General features: G+C 42.0%; 1 protein-coding gene across 1 annotated transcript in view; it reads right to left on the bottom strand.

The window, feature by feature from the left end:
- The window catches only part of LOC114666661 (voltage-dependent calcium channel gamma-7 subunit-like), a 41,651-nt gene extending 23,866 nt beyond the window's left edge, over window positions 1-17,785 (bottom strand). Inside the window, exon 1 of the mRNA XM_028821597.2 lies at window positions 16,737-17,785. The gene's annotated coding sequence lies outside the window, so the exon portion shown is untranslated. The remainder of the gene's footprint in view (window positions 1-16,736) is intronic.
- Window positions 17,786-21,439: the final 3,654 nt, after the last annotated feature.

The raw sequence follows: 21,439 nt of genomic DNA, 5'->3' as shown, positions 1-21,439 counted from the left end.
TTCTTATCTTGTATTCAACATTCATTTTTGTGTAGCTCTTTTACATTCGTCCATTCCCTTAGCCCTAATACTGTATTATCGGTTCCGAGGGAGCCAATACAGGTGCTGGTCATAAAATTAGAATATCATGACAAAGTTGATTTATTTCAGTAATTCCATTCAAAAAGTGAAACTTGTATATTAGATTCATTCATTACACACAGACTGATGCATTTCAAATGTTTATTTCTTTTAATGTTGATGATTATAACTGACAACTAATGAAAGTCCTAAATTCAGTATCTCAGAAAATTAGAATATTGTGAAAAGGTTCAATATTGAAGACACCTGGTGCCACACTCTAATCAGCTAATTAACTCCAAAGCCTTTAAATGGTCTCTCAGTCGAGTTCTGTAGGCTACACAATCATGGGGAAGACTGCTGACTTGACAGTTGTCCAAAAGACGACCATTGACACCTTGCACAAGGAGGGCAAGACACAAAAGGTCATTGCTAAAGAGGCTGGCTGTTCACAGAGCTCTGTGTCCAAGCACATTAATAGAGAGGCGAAGGGAAGGACAAGATGTGGTAGAAAAAAGTGGACAAGCAATAGGGATAACCGCACCCTGGAGAGGATTGGGAAACAAAACCCATTCAAAAATGTGGGGGAGATTCACAAAGAGTGGACTGCAGCTGGAGTCAGTGCTTCAAGAACCACCACACACAGACGTATGCAAGACATGGGTTTCAGCTGTCGCATTCCTTGTGTCAAGCCACTCTTGAACAAGAGACAGCGTCAGAAGCGTCTCGCCTTTGGACTGCTGCTGAGTGGTCCAAAGTTATGTTCTCTGATGAAAGTACATTTTGCATTTCCTTTGGAAATCAAGGTCCCAGAGTCTGGAGGAAGAGAGGAGAGGCACAGAATCCACGTTGCGTGAGGTCCAGTGTAAAGTTTCCACAGTCAGTGATGGTTTGGGGTGCCATGTCATCTGCTGGTGTTGGTCCATTGTGTTTTCTGAGGTCCAAGGTCAACGCAGCCATCTACCAGGAAGTTTTAGAGCACTTCATGCTTCCTGCTGCTGACGAACTTTATGGAGATGCAGATTTCATTTTCCAACAGGACCTGGCACCTGCACACAGTGCCAAAGCTACCAGTACCTGGTTTAAGGACCATGGTATCCCTGTTCTTGATTGGCCAGCAAACTCGCCTGACCTTAACCCCATAGAAAATCTATGGGGTATTGTGAAGAGGAAGATGCAATACACCAGACCCAACAATTCAGAAGAGCTGAAGGCCACTATCAGAGCAACATGGGCTCTCATAACACCTGAGCAGTGCCACAGACTGATGGACTCCATGCCACGCCGCATTGCTGCAGTAATCCAGGCCAAAGGAGCCCCAACTAAATATTGAGTGCTGTACATGCTCATACTTTTCATGTTCATACCTTTCAGTTGGCCAATATTTCTAAAAATCCTTTTTTTTGCATTGGTCTTAATTGATATTCTAATTTTCCGAGATACTGAATTTAGGACTTTCATTAGTTGTCAGTTATAATCATCAACATTAAAAGAAATAAACATTTGAAATACATCAGTCTGTGTGTAATGAATGAATCTAATATACAAGTTTCACTTTTTGAATGGAATTACTGAAATAAATCAACTTTGTCATGATATTCTAATTTTATGACCAGCACCTGTATATACAAACCCTGCAGGGAAGGCCACTCACTCACACACACACACACACACACATTCAGGCCAGGCCAAACACAAGTCCATAAATGTACGGGTCAGTGTGCCCTGCAGCTGTCTGGCATCCCACCCCACCCAGGGCTGTTTTCAGAAACAGGTTTAAACAATTTCAGATAAAGTAGAGATACATTTGATGGGCCGGATTCACACCAGACCGTCTCAGAATGGAGATCATTCAGTTCAATTGCAGGGTCACATGGGCTCATGGGCAGAACACAGCCTCTTAATGTGATGCCAGTCCATCACAGGGCACACTAGCACATTCACTCCCTTTGAGGGATTAAACCTAATTTGCATGTCTTAAACATGTGGGAGAAACACTGGAATAACAGAAGAACTGTGTGACCACTAGGGGGTGTTGCAGCCCCCCAAACCCCAGACACAACCTCACAGAGTACAAATAAAAGGTGTTATCATACAAACTACTTAACGAAAGGTTTCTTGGTATTCAAAACACAACACAATTCTCCTTCACAGCACCCAGGTGGGCTTTGTTCATCCTCCACACCCGACTCCAACTTGCCTGGATGAGGCTGAGGGGCTTCTATTTATCTTGAACCCGGGCACAGCCTGTTAGAAGAACCTCTGGCTCAAACAGAAGCCCCACAAAATAGTGATCAGGGATTCTTGTAGCAACCCTTGGTGGCACCCATGGGAACTCAACAAGGTTGCAATATGGGACTACAGTTCCCAGCATGCCTTGAGAATGTCAATAGAGGTAGCATCACCCAAGGATGCTGCCACCTAGCGTACTGGGGGAGCATGTATTCCTGAAAGGTTGTCCCACCCTGTTCTCACATCCTACTGGCCTCCCAGCTGGGTATTGTTCCTCACCCCAGCCTGACCGGGGCACTTCCCATGTGTGCCATCCATCACAACGTGAAAACTTCACAGAGGTAGTAAAGCATTTTGGACTCACAACCTTTCAGGAATACATGCTTCCCCAATACGCTAGGTGGCAGCATCCTTGGGTGATACTACCTCTATTGACATTCTCAAGGCATGCTGGGAACTGTAGTCCCATAGGGCCCATTATCATAGATTAGAGTCTGTCGGAGCATTGGTAGAGTTGTGTTAATTTCTACAGACTCGAGCGATGAGATGAATAGGGCAAGTTCATCATCCTCAACATTGGATCCGACTACACCTTGTTCCACGGAGTGGAGACTGCGGCTTAATTTGACTCAACACGGGAAACCTCACCCGGCCCGGACACGGAGAGGATTGACAGATTGATAGCTCTTTCTCGATTCTGTGGGTGGTGGTGCATGGCCGTTCTTAGTTGGTGGAGCGATTTGTCTGGTTAATTCTGATAACGAATGAGACTCCCTCCTGCTAAATAGTTATGCAACCCCCGAGCAGTCGGCGTCCAACTTCTTAGAGGGACAAGTGGCTTTCAGCCATGTAAGAGAGACTTACGGAACAAACAATGTTCAGACATTTGTCACCTAGCGGTGTCCTGATTTTTCGTAACCAGAATTACAAACGGCCATTCCGGTGACTGGTATCGCTCGTTACCACAAGGGTTCTGTGACCTATGGCAGCCTTGTTGAGTTCCCGTGGGTGCCACCAAGGGATGCTACAAGAATCTGGAAATGATGCAACAACCCATTCCGGCGTCACGCCACCATACCAGATATCTTATACGTGATGAGGAGTCTAAGGCTGAATGGCCTTCAATCAGAAGGCTGCAGGTTTATCTGCCAGCTCACGACACACAATGAGAAAGTCCATCACCAGCGTTACTTCAACGCTGCAAGCATTCTGAATTATCGGGCTGGAAGTGTGCCCCCCGCTGGCTGGGGTCTGTAATGCACATAGTTGACAGCTCAGTCTGCCCTTTGACTCACTATGGGACCCTGGCTAAGTCCTTTAAACACCGCGTCACATTACACAGTTCTCAGTCACACACTTTACTTCCATAACCTTTGTGAGTTGGACGTTGTGGCTGTGCACTCGTGTAGTCTGACGTACCCAGCAACCCAAAAACCAGTCAGCGACAAATCAAACAAGTCTGACGTCATCGGGGGCGGGCTCTGCGTGCGTCACAGCTGACAACCAATGAGCACTCAGTTGGAAGGCAGCGGTTAGGAGTGCGGGTGTTTAAGACCTGACAAGCAGAAGAGAAGCCTGTCTGTCTGACATCTCGTGTGTTACTCGCCACAACAGAATGAAAAAAAAAGGAGGAGAAATTATAGCTTAAACCGCCATAACTTGAAAGACAATTCATACAACATCGTCAGGCAGCTCGTTACTGGATGTAAGAAAAAGGAGCAAACTCCCGATACTGTGAGTGTGTTAGAAACTTGTTACGCGGTCGTCTAATTTGACACCCCCAGTGATATCTAGTGGACATCTCGGGCCACGAGATCAGCAACTCAGTCGTCAGGTTTGACATCCCCTCTGCCTAGAAGTGGTGGAATGTGACTTCAGCTTAACCAGCATGATCTCTGATTGCATTATGGATTACGGCAGAAAGCGTTGGGTGTTGGTGGCTACTGTGGCCCTGCAATGGCTGAAAGGCACAAGGCTGCCAGCTCATCTGTCACCTTGACTCCTGCTGTGACTCTCAAAAGAGTGCTGGACTAGCAGGATATTTGAACACATCTAAGGAGAAAGATTTCTGATTTACAAAGCTCTGGTTCTTTCTTAACTATTCTGAATTAAAAGAGATATCGAAATTTACTCCAGGATTCTACTGCCCTCTGTTTTAATGTGAAGTGCTTTATCTAATTAGGACTCATTAAGGTGCCAGTTCAGATGAGCGCTTTCAAGTCATTTCTAGGCCACCAAAGTGTGGCATTGAGACAAGAAGTGACAATGTGTAGATCGGGAGAGACCACTCAAGGGGCAATAACAGGGGGCAATGTGGGCCTGGAAAAAAAGATACTGTCCTCGTACTGAATTATGGAGAAACACATTTGGGTGGTCTCCTATGTATCTATCTATCTATTATATAGTGCCTTTCATATCTATCTATCTATCTATCTATTATATAGAACCTTTCATATCTATCTATCTATTATATACAGCCTTTCTTATCTATCTATTATATAGTGCCTTTCATATCTATCTATCTATCTATCTATTATATAGTGCCTTTCTTATCTATCTATCTATTATATAGTGCCTTTCATATCTATCTATCTATTATATAGAGCCTTTCATATCTATCTATCTATCTATTATATACAGCCTTTCTTATCTATCTATTATATAGTGCCTTTCATATCTATCTATCTATCTATCTATTATATAGTGCCTTTCATATCTATCTATCTATTATATAGTGCCTTTCATATCTATCTATCTATCTATCTATTATATAGAGCCTTTCATATCTATCTATCTATTATATAGTGCCTTTCATATCTATCTATGTATCTATCTATCTATCTATTATATAGACCCTTTCATATCTATCTATCTATCTATCTATCTATTATATAGTGCCTTTCATATCTATCTATCTATCTATCTATCTATTATATACAGCCTTTCTTATCTATCTATTATATAGTGCCTTTCATATCTATCTATCTATCTATCTATCTATCTATTATATAGTGCCTTTTATATCTATCTATCTATTATATAGAGCCTTTCATATCTATCTATCTATCTATTATATAGACCCTTTCATATCTATCTATCTATCTATTATATAGTGCCTTTCATATCTATCTATCTATCTATTATATACAGCCTTTCTAATCTATCTATTATATAGTGCCTTTCATATCTATCTATCTATCTATTATATAGAGCCTTTCATATCTATCTATCTATCTATTATATAGTGCCTTTCATATCTATCTATGTATCTATCTATCTATCTATTATATAGAGCCTTTCATATCTATCTATCTATCTATCTATCTATCTATCTATCTATCTATCTATCTATCTATTATATAGACCCTTTCATATCTATCTATCTATCTATTATATAGTGCCTTTCATATCTATCTATCTATCTATCTATCTATCTATCTATCTATCTATCTATCTATCTATCTATCTATTATATACAGCCTTTCTTATCTATCTATTATATAGTGCCTTTCATATATATCTATCTATCTATCTATTATATAGTGCCTTTTATATCTATCTATCTATTATATAGAGCCTTTCATATCTATCTATCTATCTATCTATCTATCTATTATATAGAGCCTTTCATATCTATCTATCTATTATATAGTGCCTTTCATATCTATCTATTATATAGTGCCTTTCATATCTATCTATCTATTATATAGAGCCTTTCATATCTATCTATCTATCTATCTATCTATCTATCTATCTATTATATAGTGCCTTTCATATCTATCTATCTATCTATCTATCTATCTATTATATAGAGCCTTTCATATCTATCTATCTATCTATTATATAGAGCCTTTCATATCTATCTATCTATCTATTATATAGTGCCTTTCATATCTATCTATCTATTATATAGAGCCTTTCATATCTATCTATCTATCTATCTATCTATCTATCTATCTATCTATCTATCTATCTATCTATCTATTATATAGTGCCTTTCATATCTATCTATCTATCTATTATATAGAGCCTTTCATATCTATCTATGTATCTATTATATACAGCCTTTCTTATCTATCTATTATATAGTGCCTTTCACATCTATCTATCTATCTATCTATCTATCTATCTATCTATCTATCTATCTATCTATCTATCTATCTATCTATCTATCTATCTATCTATCTATCTATCTATCTATCTATCTACTGTACCCCCCTTGTATAAACTCTCCACAGCTTCCCCGTTTGTACACCTCGTAAGTTTAATTTAGTTGGAGTCCACGACTCGGGCAGTAACGGCCCCCCAGCCTATAGACGTATACAGTTCTCTCCCAGTGTGTGTCTTGCCTGCGGCGTTTCGGGGAGGTGGCGAGTGGCGCCGTGAGAGTGAATGAGATTTTGCGAAGCTGTACAGTAAAATGAAGTTAACGAAGATAAATTGACGGGGTCGCACGTATCTGACGCGGCGCTCCACTTCTTTGCTGATCTGTTCACGGAGCTCCAGAAGTCTTTGAAGGGTTTCATGAAGGAGAGAAATCCCCGATGATCCTGCGTTTCACTCCTCCTGCAATTCAAAATGCAGTCCACCGTAAAGCCAAACACACCATGCAAGATTCCGCGTCTTGTCAAGGCAAGAAAAGCAGTTTCGTTAACGGTCAATGAATTAACTGAGCTATTTTGTACATGTATTACTTCACTGGTGCACTGCTCTGCGTTATCCTTAATTTTCCTTTTATTAAGAGGTTATATTAACGACACTCTGCATCTTAACGTTATCTTTTATGACTTATAGCTGTCGCTATGCCTCGTTTCGCTGTTGCTCAAACTCTTTTGGCATTGCCAGGCGATTCCTTCGCACGTTTTCATCCTGGTTGCAGACTCAGCATTGTGCCACGAAAGTACCGTCATGTCGCCTCATTTCGGCCGCCAACACGGAGTCTCGTTCCATGTTTTTTTTTTTTTTTTTTACCTTTCAGTGGTAAGGAAATAAAGAAAACATCGAACAGAAATGAGGGTTTGTGTGCCGTTTGCATTGTCCGGAGCCCTCGATTGCTGATCTTTCCTTGTAGCTGCCATTATTTCACACCGTTTGTCTTTCCAGATGAGTGCACGTTGGCTGCTAATTCCTGCAGACACATAAGCCCAACCAGACGACTGCCAACTTGCTACCAAGAAATCAAAGCAGTTTGACTTTGTGGTAGCACAGCGTTTCTCAGCCTTTAAGTATTTGCGACCCGAGTTTTCATAACAGTTTTAATCGCGGCCCCCCTAACGTTTTTTTTGAAAGGAGCCCACTAATATTAATTTGTTCTTTTTTAATTAATGATATATCATAGATGCATATTTTATTATACCTACTTAACTTTTATCGACATTTATCTAACTCTATATTTATTTTTCTAGTATCAGAACGTAGTTGAAGTTAATTTGTTTTGGTTTCCATTGATGTATTTTTCATATTTTCGATTCTTGTTTTCTTTTTTTCACATCTTCGCGCCCCCCTTTTTGTTACTTCGCCCCACAGATTGAAAGCCACTGGCATAGCAAGTCAGAGAGAAGCGCAGAGCGCGACGACTACACGACGTGTGTCTGTAATTCGCTGGGATTTCCTGACGTTTACGTAAATGAGGGTCGTGTAGTGTGGTGGGGTCGTTTCACCTTCTAAATAGCTCGTCGTGTTCCACCTTCTCTTACCTTTCTACTCTCTGCATTGCTTGGAGACGTCCCGCCACAGAAAGCCGCTTACTGCACACTAAGCTGTGTGTGACCACCTGTGCAACCTCCGGGGTCGGCATGGCTTTGGTCTGATTAGTCAGATTGCAATCGAAAAAGACCAAGAGACACACAAGAGGAATTAAAGGCGTGGGAGCAACGCTGAGAGTCGCCTTCAAAGTGAGAAGTGTGAAAGCAGACAGGCCTCAGAATGACAGAACCTGAGAAGAAGGCTTTACAGGAACACACCGGAGTGAGGGACCACCGCTAAAGAGATGTTAGGACCCTCAAGGATACGAGGAAAGGCACTGAAGATACATGTAGGGATAAAGATTGATCTTTTCAAAAATGTGTTGTATTACCTGTAACATGGCTAGTATACCCTCACTGGCCACTTTATTAGGTACACCTCGCTAGTACCCGGTTGGACCCCCTACCCCTGGCGTAGATTCAACATGGTGCTGCAAACATTCCTCAGTTATTTTGGTCCATATGGACGTGACAGCATCACACAGTTGCTGCAGATTTGTCGTCTGTACGTCCGTGATGTGAATCTCCCATTCCACCACATCCCAGAGGTGCTCTACTGGATTGAGATCTGCTGACTGTGGAGACCACTTGAGTCCAGGGAGCTCCTTGTCATGTTCAAGACACCAGTCTGAGATGATCTGAGCTTTGTGACACGGCACGTTATCCTGCTGGAAGGAGCCATCAGAACACTGCGGTCATAAAGGGATGGACATGGTCAGCAACAATACCCAGGCAGGCTGTGGCATTTAAATGATGCTCAGTTGGTACTAAGGGGCCCAAAGTGTGCCAAGAAAATATCAACCACACCATCACACCAACACCAGCAGCAGCCTGAACCGTTGATACAAGACTGGATGGATCCCTGCTATCATGTTGTTGACACCAAAGTCTCACCTACCATCTGAATGCTGCATCAGAAATCGAGACTCACCAGACCAGGCCATGTTTTTCCAGTCTTCAAGTCCACTTTTGGTGGGCCTGTGTGAATTGTAGCCTCAGTTGCCTGTTCTTAGCTGACAGGTGTGTCACCACGTGGGGTCTCCTGCTGCTGTAACCCACCTGCTTCAAGGTTCGACTTGTTGTGTGTTCAGTGATCTTCTTCTGCATAACTCAGTTGTAATGAGTGCTTATTTGAGTTCTTGTCTACCTTTCTGTCAGCTTGAACCAGTCTGGCCATTCTCCTCTGACCTCAACAAGGCATTGTTTTCTCTTTTCCAGATCATCCTCTGTAAACCCCAGAGATGGCTGTGCGTGAAATCCCAGCTGATCAGCAGTTTCTGAAATACTCGGACCAGTCTGTCTGACACCAACAGCCATGCCACGTTCAAAGTCACTTCAGTCCCATTTCTTCCCCTTTCTGAGGCTCAGTTTGAACTTCGGCAGGTGGTCTTCACAAAGTCTACAGGCCGACATGCGTTGAGTTGCTGACATGTGATTGGCTGATTAGATATTTGAGTTAACAAACAGATGAGCAGGCGTACCTAATAAAGTGGCCGGAGAGTGGTCGGACCCCACCTTATTAACCCCCCACCCCTCACTTGCTATATATCGCCTTTGATTCCTGTATGTCTAATCATTATCCTCTGCTGATAACACCTGAGATGTTGTTGAACGTTTAGAAATAAAAAAACACTTGAAGACACGTGATCTTTGGATTTCAAACTACAAATATACAAACCGTATCACAGGCCTTCACTTTGCTGTATCTTGTATATAAAACGTCCACGTGTGGAAGTGTGTGTGTCTGTCTGTCCGGTCCGGAAGTGAGAGGTGGAGTCGGGCTAAGGGCTCCACCTCCGAGGATACGCAAGCCGTGCGAGTGCGTCGGCAAAACGAATCCTCCCAGGAGAGAGAGGCCTGGAGTACTAGTAGTTCCTATCAATTACCTGACATCTCTACACTTCAATTTGGTTTCTGATGATTTCAATAGTTTCTAGGACCCCAGGCTTTTTTACAGCACGGGTTTACACAGTTATATATATATATATAGCCACACACATGCGCATGGGAGTCAGTTAAAGGGCTTGAGTAAAATAGATGGACGGGAGTTCGGTTTATTCCGGTGAGCTCCAAAAATGAGATGATACAACTGTACGTCTGTGGAGCAGTGCACCCATGATGACAAGCTGTGAAGAAGTCACATAAAACTGAGAAGCTTGTCGTGTAATTTGACACACTAAGAGGCAATGTGGCTCATCCTCTGAAGCAGTCAACCCTGCCGCGCACTTGACGTTTTGTTGAGTCCTGTAGCCCCCTAATAGCTAAAGGCCTGCACGTCAAATCATACGACTTTGCCAGCGATTTTCAGTTTCAGGTGTCGTTTCCGTAACCTTTGCTAGTTAGTCCCCCCCCCCCCCCCGATTTGCGGTCACGTAATGTGACATACCCGGTGACTGACTCCGACTCGCCTGGTCGCCCCCAACTAAATCAAACAGGTTTGATACGAACAGTTTAACTCCTCGTGGTGCGCTCTGTGCGCCCGAGAGGCTGCAAGTGCAACGCATAGACGGCAGTGATGATCGGGAATACGGCTGGTCCGGACTTTGCGGACAGAAGGCTTGGTCCGTGTGACGCTGCGTGTTTTACGTACCCTGAAGAAATGGAAACTCGAAAAAGAAAAAGGCCGAGACTGCGGCTGAACTCGCCGTCCCTTCAAAGAATTCACGTGGCCACTGGCTGTGCGAGGCAAGTGGGAGAGAGTGTGTGACACTTGGGGAATGTGAAACTACGCATGACACTCGTGACGCGGTCGTGTCGTCATCAAGTCTGACATCTCCTTTGACTTGAAGTCGCGTAACGTGACGTCAGCTTAAGTCGACCCGCACTCTTAAAACTCAAGGTGCCACAGCGGTTCCTTCAGAGCGATGCCACAAGGGTTAAGACCCATCCACATGAAGGTTCCAGAAAGACCCTTCACTATCTGTAAATTAATAAATTAAAATTAAAAATTATTTTTTTAAGTAAAAATTTAAATAAAATAAATGGACATTTATTGACATGAGTAACCGACTCCATCCAGTGAATAATCACCAACAGACGATAACAGGTTTGTGAAATAACAGTAAGTGATGATTTTAAAAAGGACTCACAAGCTAAGCGAGGGGATTATAAGTCCTGCAGCCCACCATTAAAGATTTCAGGTTTCTTCTACATATTACGAAGTTTTTCAAAGCACAAAGAGCCGACTTCATATACAAAGAACCCTTCCCAGAATGAAATGGTGCTTGGTCAAGCACTGGAGCGACATGGAGCCCCACAACAGAGTAAAGGACCATTTAAAGAGTGCAGGATCTCACCCCGATATGTTTTAAAAGCTTGAACTACACAAACAGATTGTTCCATGTTTTACTTTTTTTTTTTTTGTAGCAGAGCACACTGGTGGCAGAATTCAGCTTCAGTAGGTAAGAGGGATATTAAATATATTTTATTGATCCCAAAGGGAAGTTGCAGAAATTACAAACAGGATTAATTACCCAGTGGGCTGAACGGGCACGGAGCCGTTAAGTGCCGGTTAGGCAAAATCAGTGGAAATGAAAGCACAGTCCACTGTGGATACTCAAGTTCTTAGACATGGAGAAAGCTTACCGACAAGGAAATAACCAAATGACACACAATGTCACGGAGAACAACACCGTCACCTTCTAACTCAGAATGTCCACACCGACCAGAGAGGGTCTCCCTTCGCGAGACTTCATAACCTGCGCAGATCTGATCACCACCTCTGGACACACAAGTCCACCACTTCCTTTTCTCCCCGAGCTCATGTGACTGACCGATCCAAGGCAAAATGCAGCAATGCAGGAAAAAAAAAAGTTAATTTGTTGGCGAAGCGCCGCACCGAGCCTCCCGCCTCATTATCTACCTTCCAGGACACAGCTGAGCGTGGAAAAGCACGGGGCCCAAGGCACAAACATCTGCCACAGTGGATCAGGAGGCTGGCAATAAAGACTAAAGCTCCTCACCTACCCCTCGGCTGAAGGCTGGCCTGACCTTTACATTAGCGAACGCAAATGCACATGGAATATTCATTTACAAAAGTCGTCCACCTAGAGGTTTAGTCAGTCAGGGAAACCAATCAAGCAGTGTGAAGATTTGAAATCGGGACGCATTGCGATGAAATAGTCCTCTGATTCTGGGCTCTTGGTGGAAAAGCTCACTCCAGGTGGTCAATGAGCTGTACTGGCAACCTTGGACCAGGGGTGGGTGATAGCAATTAGACTCAATTACTCCATTGTTATTAGTAGTATTATTATTACTAGGAGTAGGAGTAGTAGTCGTATTAATTATTATTATTAGTAGTAGTAGTAGTAGGAGTGATAGTGTTGGTAGTAGTAGTCGTATTATTATTAGTAGTAGTAGTAGTAGGAGTGGTAGTGTTGGTAGTAGTAGTTGTATTAATTATTATTATTAGTAGTAGTAGTAGGAGTGGTAGTGTTGGTAGTAGTAGTCATATTAATTATTATTATTAGTAGTAGTAGTAGGAGTGACAGTGTTGGTAGTAGTAGTCATATTAATTATTATTATTAGTAGTAGTAGTAGGAGTGACAGTGTTGGTAGTAGTAGTTGTATTAATTATTATTATTAGTAGTAGTAGTAGTAGGAATGGTAGTGTTGGTAGTAGTAGTTGTATTAATTATTATTATTAGTAGTAGTAGTAGTAGGAGTGGTAGTGTTGGTAGTAGTAGTCATATTAATTATTATTATTATTAGTAGTAGTAGTAGGAGTGACAGTGTTGGTAGTAGTAGTCATATTAATTATTATTAGTAGTAGTAGTAGTAGTAGTGGTAGTGGTAGTAGTAGTTGTATTAATTATTATTATTATTAGTAGTAGTAGTAGGAGTGGTAGTGTTGGTAGGAGTAGTCATATTAATTATTATTATTATTAGTAGTAGTAGGAGTGGTAGTGTTGGTAGTAGTAGTTGTATTAATTATTATTAGTAGTAGTAGTATTAGTAGTAATAGTAGTAGTAGTCATATTTATGATTATTATTATTATAATTATTAATAGTAGTAGTGGTAGTGGTAGTAGCCGTTGTATAAAATATTATTACTAGTAGTAGTAGTATTATAATAATAATAATAATAATTATTATTATTATTAGTAGTAGTCGTAGTAATGGTAGTGGTGGTAGTAGTAGTCATATTTATTATTAGTAGTAGTAGTATTAGTAGTAATAGTAGTAGTAGTCATATTTATGATTATTATTATTATAATTATTAATAGTAGTAGTGGTAGTGGTAGTAGCCGTTGTATAAAATATTATTATTAGTAGAAGTATTATAATAATAATAATAATAATTATTATTATTATTAGTAGTAGTAGTAGTAATGGTAGTGGTGGTAGTAGTAGTCATATTTATTATTATTATTAGTAGTAGTAGTAGTATTAGTAGTAGTGGTGGTGGTGGTGGTAGTCGTATTTATTATTATGCTTAGCAGCAGTATTTATTAGTAGTAGTAGCAGCAGAAATATTCGTAGTTGTAGTAGTGCTAGTAGTATTTATTATTATTAGTATAGTAGTAGTAGTAGTAGTAGTAGTATTACCCACCCACAGTGTTACAGAGAGATGGACTCTCTACTAGCAGCACTGGATACTATACAAGAAAAAACCTTGGAAAGGGATGGCAGTCCATTACAATGCACACCGCCTCACTCTTTATAGTCACCAGTTAACATAACAGCACGTCTTAGATCAGGAGAAAGAAATTCAATTTAATATGGAAACAAATCTTCAGACTCCACAGGGAAGACACCTCTTCCGCAAACCAAATTAGGCTCTGTGTAAGTTGGGGCAGGACTTCTCTCCACCTTGAAGTCCAATTATTGCAACCTGAACTAACATTCACAAGCCTGATAAATCCAGTTCAGGGTCAGAGTTGGACAGGGCGTATCAGAGTAGCAAGGAGTACAAAACAGGAACCCATCCTGGGTAAAGAAACAGTCCATCACAAGATCCACTCTCCCACATAGAGCCAATCTGACATGAGAGTCGCCAAACTAATGAATACCTTTGGAGGTTTCAAGAGAAAACTCAAACAGCTGAAGAAAAACCTCACTCAAAGATGGGTAAGCCTTCCAAGGACGGCGACTTGACAAAAAAATCAAATCCAAGATGCTGAATCAATGAGGCTCCATCACTAAATACCAGCTGAGGGTCAAAGGGGCCAGAGCCTATCCCATCAATGGCAGCTTCCTGATGGTAGCTATGGGGCACAAGTCCATCACAGAGCACACTCACATACACCTACACACTCACACATGGGATAGGAGCAGACAGTCTGAGCACCTGGAGAAAAACCAACATGCGCACGATGAGAATGTGCAACACAATGAACAGGCTGGGATTTAAAGCCATTCTACTGGAGAAGTGAGGCAGCAGCGTTAACGACAGCGCCATCATGACACCGCTTTATGACAACATACAGTAACAACAGAATTTTCTCACAGTTGCTTAATCCAGACTATGATCATTAGTGGTGGTGCCTGTCCTGGAAGCATCAAGTGTAAGGCAGGAACCAACCCTGGACAAATTTCATCAACATCATCATCATCATTATTATTATAATTATTATTGCATATATTTCTGTGGCAGCATCAAGACAGGACAGGAACCAACCCTGGACAGATCTTATCACCATTATTATTATTATTATTATTATTACATCTCTCCATCCATTTTACATAGTAGCATCAACAAAAGAAAAGAAACCAGCCCAGGATAGCATGCCAGTCCAAGGCAGATCATATTTAACTCCTTTCACACACCTGTACCATGCAGGCCATTTTGGACTCACCATAGGGAGAACATGCAAACTCTACACAGACAGTTGCCCACATTCTTAAAAATAAAGGTGCCAGAGTACTTGATCCGACTGGAGCCATAAAAGCAAATTTTGTTTTCCCTCTCAAGGTCCATCCACATAAAGGTTCCAGAAATACCCTTACTGTGTTTTTTAGATTCATAGGAGTCTCCATACATAACCATGAAGAGATAAGAACACATTTAGAAAATACCTCTGGGTTTCTTTTTTTAAACAACTCTTACCGTGTGTAATAACATAGGCAAAGTTCAGGCTTTCTTGGTCTGTTGTATCCCGCCTACCAGGCTTCTTATTTTTCCTCATATCAAGAAACTTTTCAACCCCCCCCCCCCCCCCCCCCCCCCCCAAAAAAAACCAACTTCAGAAGCAAAGAACCCTTTTGAGAATGAAATGGTTCTTAGTCCAGCAATGGCTCTATGAAGAACCACACAATTCAGCGAAGTCAGGGCCTTCTTAACAGCATTATAGACCCCCAGGTAAAGCAGTGCACTGGGACCCCTACCTACACAACCACTCAGCAAGTCACAACATACATTGATTAGCATGGGGACCCTATATCTGTGGTGCCCCGGGGCAACTGCCCAGCATGCCCATGCATTAAAACGGCCCAGAGTGAAGTGCCATTACAGAACCATCATTTTGAAGAGAGTAGGCCTGGATCTTAAGCCATGACCCTGGAACTGTGAAGACGCTGTGCTAAACACTGTGCCATGTGTCACCCTATTATTATTATTATTATCGTTATTATTATCACCGTCATCTCTGTTGGAGGTAGTTTATCTGGCTATTTCTTATTTCATCTTTTCCTCCCTCAGTGAAATGAACCTGACAGTAGATCTACATAATAAATCTCAACTGATGCGGCCCAGAAAAATAAAACCAAACTTCAGACTGGTGTCCTGAAGTTTGAAATGTCTGAGAGCACTAAAGTTTAGTCCTGTCACCAACATGCGTTTTTTTTTTTTTTTTTTTTTTACAACCAATGTCAGTTTTAACCATAAAATCAAATAAATACGATTCAGGGTCAGTTAAAACACATGCACCCTCAGCGCCTCTTAGAAGTTGCTAACAAGAGCTCATTGAGTTCAGTCCTTTAAAGCAGAATCCTGTTTTCCTTTCTTAAAAAAAAAAGAAGAAAAAACTCGATTTTGTGCCTCTCCTATTAAGCTCTTTCATTATAAAAAGAAGAGGCCGTTTCTTGTACAGTGTTATCACGGCAGCGCATGAATGCTATCCGTGCCGCACATCTCTAATTGAGAGAAACATAAACGCGGCTTCTGTTGAAAGTCCAACGGAGGACTGAATAGTTTTGAACAAGCGGACTCTGTCATCCTGGGACACACACACACACACGCACACACACACACATACACACACACGTGTCATCGTCAATGGTGAAATCTACACATCACACACTTTAGAAACAAAAGACATGAAATAGACACGACTGCAAATGAATCTAAAATAACACAAAACTTACCCCAGGAAGGGGGGTAGAAATATTTTGTGAAACTCCCTCCCAAATAACAGAACCCCATCCGAAAAGACACGACCATACACACACAGCCGTCTATCTATCTATCTATCTATCTATCTATCTATCTATCTATCTATCTATCTATCTATCTATCTATCTATCTATCTATCTATCTATCTATCTATCTATCTATCTATCTATCTATCTATCTATCTGTCTCTCTATTTATATATGTCTATATAGATATACATATATAAATGAGTGGTTGTGTTTGTTCGCAAAGACACATGCACAGACATACATGTGCACAGAGACACACGTATTCCAAGAGGGAACCGATCGTGAGGACTCCCGGTGATTAATAATAAACAGAGACATAGAGTAGGTTTCCAAACTCACCTTCTTGGCCGGTTACCCGAGGTGACGATCTGCGCGGCGCTGTGCGGCGCTATCTTTGCAGAGCTCACCGGCTCAATGTTAAATTCTTAACAACTCGGCAATGCGGCGAATTTCGACAAAGGCGGCAAAAAGGACAGAGAGAGCGAGAGAGAGAGAGCGGGAGAGAGAGAGAGAGAGAGTGTGTGAGTGAGGAAACGAAAGAGGGCGATAGAGCAGGCGAGTGAGGTGCAGGGAAATAAGAAAGACGTCCTGCTTTAACGTCCAGAAGGAATAATGAAATAAAGGCAGAAAAAAAAACGAGCGAGGGAAGAACACCATCAAGGGGCTCCAAAGCGCTGCGCGAGCATTTGTGCTCCGATTAAGCTGATAGGGCTGTTCTCCCTGCAGGACTGTGAGCTGTCCATCTAATAAGCACAAAAATTCCAAAGAGTATTTCTCGCCCACTCAGTGCAGAAGCAATTGCACGAAACGTTTTCATTTGCCAGCTACAAAGGAATAAAAACATTTCATTCTAAGGTTAGGAAGGAAGCCGCCAGCTAGATATCTCTGCGACTTCTTCAGCCTTATAAAAAAAAAATTTATCCGCAGCAGCGACGCAACGCCGAAATCGGTTTAAAAGAATATATCTAAATAACACATAGTCAGATGAAAAACAGGCAAAGAACTAAAAATGAACCGAGTCGCGTTGCGGAGTGATGTAATATCACACATTACAGAAAAAAAAATCGAAGGTGTGTAAAAATTGGTTTATGACGAATAGGAGAAAATCAGTGCATGGAAGAGAAGAAAGGAGAATGAACGGGAGGATGACGAGAGACGTGCAGGATAGGCAGAGGGTGAGAGACAGAGAGTGAGAAGGAGAGGGAAAGAGAGGCAATGGGGGTGGGGTGGGTGGGGGGTATCTGCGTTCTCCACCCCCCAGCCCCCTCCCAATCACGTCAATCCGCGGGTCAACAGGAGAAGATACTCTCTTAATTTTCTGGCATCAAGGAAGAGTCCTGAGCGATGCAGTGGACAGATAGATAGATAGATAGATAGATAGATAGATAGATAGATAGATAGATAGATAGATAGATAGATAGATAGATAGATAGATAGGCTAACAAGTCGCTGCTGAAAACGCAATGTTCACCACGGGATCTTCGCGAGCTTCCTCTGTGAAGTTATGAGATCAGGACCGCGGACAGCACCGCGCGTTCCGCCACATCTTATTTTATTCCCAGATCTTTGCTAGGGTTTGCAGAAGGCGCTCGTCGTTTTGGTTTATTCGTCCCTTGAGCTGCGGTCTCACGCGACAGAGTCTTAGTGCGTCTTTTCCGAGGAAGCTACAGACCGTCGGACAGTACCGCGCTTAGTTCACGTCTCTCGATGGCACAGCTCTCTGTTCCCATCATTAAGATTAATTAAACTTAATGATCGTTCATTAACTTTTTCTCTCTGGCGCAGCGTCGACTCCTCCCATTCTGCCTCGCGCCTGGGAGTTCCACTGACTCGGTACTGCCTTTCCAAAACCTGGGTGAAAAGCCTCTCCAGTGGGGTCTGAACAAACTATACATTCTAATCTATTATGAACGTATATACAGTACGGCATCGAAGGGGCAGATGACTGTCGGGTGTTTGTTGGAGCATAAGGGCTGCGGACAGCCTCTGTCAAAGCCGAGTATTTACAGATAGCTGTTGAGAAGTCCACCGTCTACACGGTACGAAGAGTTCAAGTGCTATAATAACGTGGGTCTGGCGAGATGAAAGACTGTTCAGGAATCCGAAAGTAAAAACTGCAATGAGAACGAATAGCTTGACGAGTCAGTTGAGCTTCAAGTAAGTGAACCTCATACGGAGACAAGAATTAAACAGGGGCGAAATGCTGGTGATTTCCTTTGAAGATGTGGATAGTGTACATCACTGGAATGAAATAATAGTGATTAGAAATAATAGCTGGCTCAGTGGAGCAATGGTAAGCATTATATGGTCTCGTTTCTCCAGAGACGTGAGTTACTTTACGGAGATGTTCTTCCCTTGTCTGCGTGGGTTTTCCCCCCCAAGTAGCTTTGCCTGCGAATATGCGTACTGTACATCGTAAAGTAAATTGCCTAATATGACAATTCAAGATAAATGTGTGTATATATCTAAATAAGCCTTTCTTAGTGCAAGTCGGGTTACACTAATACTCAAAACGGGCGTGAGAAAGTGTGTGTGACACCCGAGTTGAGCAGGCATTCCATCCAGAGTTTATACCTTCTGTTACTGTACGGGGGGTCACCCATACTGAAAGAAGTGGGTTCAGGATATTAATGGATAGATGTTTAATAAAAAGAGGCAGTCTTTTAATCGTAAGATATGTTGCCGCATGGCTCTCAGGGCCACAATTCCATTTCTAGCATCTCTTTGTCACGCCCGATTATTCAGAAATCCTCTTCATTTCTACAAAACTTCACGGTCGTGCACGTTAAGTTAACAGAGTCTCATTGATCTGGGCCGGGTGAGCGAGGGAAAGAGGGAGAGGAGAGAGAGAGAAAGGGAAGGAGTCAGTGAATAATTAAACAAGTGAGTGAGACACCGAGGACGTGAAAGAGTGAGCCACTCCGTAACTGCGAGCACGACATGCAAAGGGACACTTTGGACTGCCGTGGACTCGCGCTACACACTTTAAAATGAAGGAGTCAAAGTGGCTGCTCAGAGCGATGCCACAGGGTATCCACCCGCAGGAATTTTTTTGAAAGAACTTTTATTTATTTAGATCTGTAACCGTTTCCTTAAATATGCCATGAATTGACGATAACTGATTTGTGAAACACCAAGGGGCTCCTGATTTTAAAAGGATTCTTACTGCGTATAATGACACTGCAGGCTAAGTTCAGGTTTTCTTCCTCTTAGGTAGTCTACTACACATTAAAGGTTTCTATATCTTATATGAACTTTCCGAAGCCCAAAGAACCAACTTCATGTGCAAACTACCCTTCACAGAATGAAATGGTTCGTTGTCGAGTAGCCAAATATAACAGGAAAGCGACATTTCAGAATCGCTCATTTTCAGAGTGCGTGGTGTATTTGGGATTAGCAGATGCAGAAAATGGATGGGTGGATGGACGCACCTGGATTGTGACACGTTTGACTGGTTTGTATTTTACAGAATGCCCGCTTCTTTTCGAGTGGATTCATTTGTTTCATTTATAGATAATTAGTCAAAAAAAGCTGAGTTGTATCAGTCAACACTTTTGAGATTGTCAATTGTTTGCCATTTTGACAAGTACGGTCCTCTTCTTTAAGAAGCGCATGCCACTAAAAAAGTGTTTAGCCTACATTTTGAGTAAATTTCTTGCTGCAGGGATCTGTCTTGAGACATGAGTTACCTGTCAGACTGGGCCCAGGTCCTGAAAGGACTCAAATGGTCAGAGCCTATCCCACCTAACACCACACAGGTCCTGATTTTGAATCTGCACTCTGATGCTCCCCTAGTTGAATTCCATGTTCTTTAATAGAGGATTAATTATATTGGTTTAGGAACTCAGAAAGACCAAAGGTGAGCATGTCAGATTTTTTGGTGACTCTGATTTGGCTCCGTGTGTGTGTTTGAGTGTAAGTGTGTGTGTGTGTGTGTGTGAGTGTAGGTGTGGCAGATTGACTCCCTATCCAGGACTGCTTCCTGCACTTCATCCTGTGTGGCTTCCTACGGGTACAGGACAAGTGGGATGGGAAACGGACAGCTGGCTCCAGGGATCTACTAAACCGGGACAAGGCATCAATCCCTCAGTGGGTACACTCATTCACTTGAACAATTACAAGAGTAATCGGGCCAAGGTCTAACCCAGTGCTGCCCTTCCGTCCTCGTCAATACATGGTTAAGTGAATGTGATTTTGGGAATGGTGGTATACAAATGTGTTTGGTTCAAATTCCACACCCAGTCCTTGTTTACACTCTTAAACATAAAGGTGCCAGAGTGGCTCTTCAGAGCAATGCCGTAGGAGAACATTTTGTGGTTTCCAAATGAACCATCCACAAGAAAGTACCAGAAAGAACCTCTATTAATTTATGAGCTCCACAAATAGATGGTAACAGATCTTTGAAAAAACAGTGGGTTTGTGCACACAACAACATAGATGAAGTTCAGGTTTTCTTGATCTGTTGGTATCCTGTCTACTATATATTAAAGATTCTGCTTTGTCCGCATATTAGGAACCTTTCAAAGCTCAAAGGACCATATTTTATATGCAAAGAACCCTTTTCAGAACAAAATGGTTCTTTGTCAAGCAATGGCTCTATGAGGACCCATTGTATTTAAGAGTGTGTGTGCACTGAGCTGGCACATTGTGTGGGCTTTCCTCTGGGTTATCTGCCATGTCTTCAGAGTTGTGCGTGTTAAGTTAACTGGTGACTCTAAATTAACACCATGTGGGTGCTGGTTTGTTTTTGAGGGGTCTTTGTGGCAGACAGGTCCCTGTCTAAAACCCAACATTGTCAAATAGGTTCTGCACTCCCCGTGAACCTCGATTGAATAAAGTTGTTCTGAGGATGTTATGCTAACATTTACAAAAATTAATACAATCCATTCAGTGCCTTCATTCTGATCATTTGTTTTAAGATGCTAATGCAATGCACATTACATACAGTATACACACACACATACAGGCTCTTTTCAAGAATATACATTTTAACTGTCCATAGTCAGGATGTATTCTAAAAATGGTTCTGTAGGCAAATGACA

The sequence above is a fragment of the Erpetoichthys calabaricus genome, chromosome 16 (assembly GCF_900747795.2).
Source record: "Erpetoichthys calabaricus chromosome 16, fErpCal1.3, whole genome shotgun sequence".
Taxonomy (NCBI): domain Eukaryota; kingdom Metazoa; phylum Chordata; class Cladistia; order Polypteriformes; family Polypteridae; genus Erpetoichthys; species Erpetoichthys calabaricus.
Note: the sequence above shows the minus strand (reverse complement) of the source record. Positions and strands in the feature narration are given on the sequence as shown.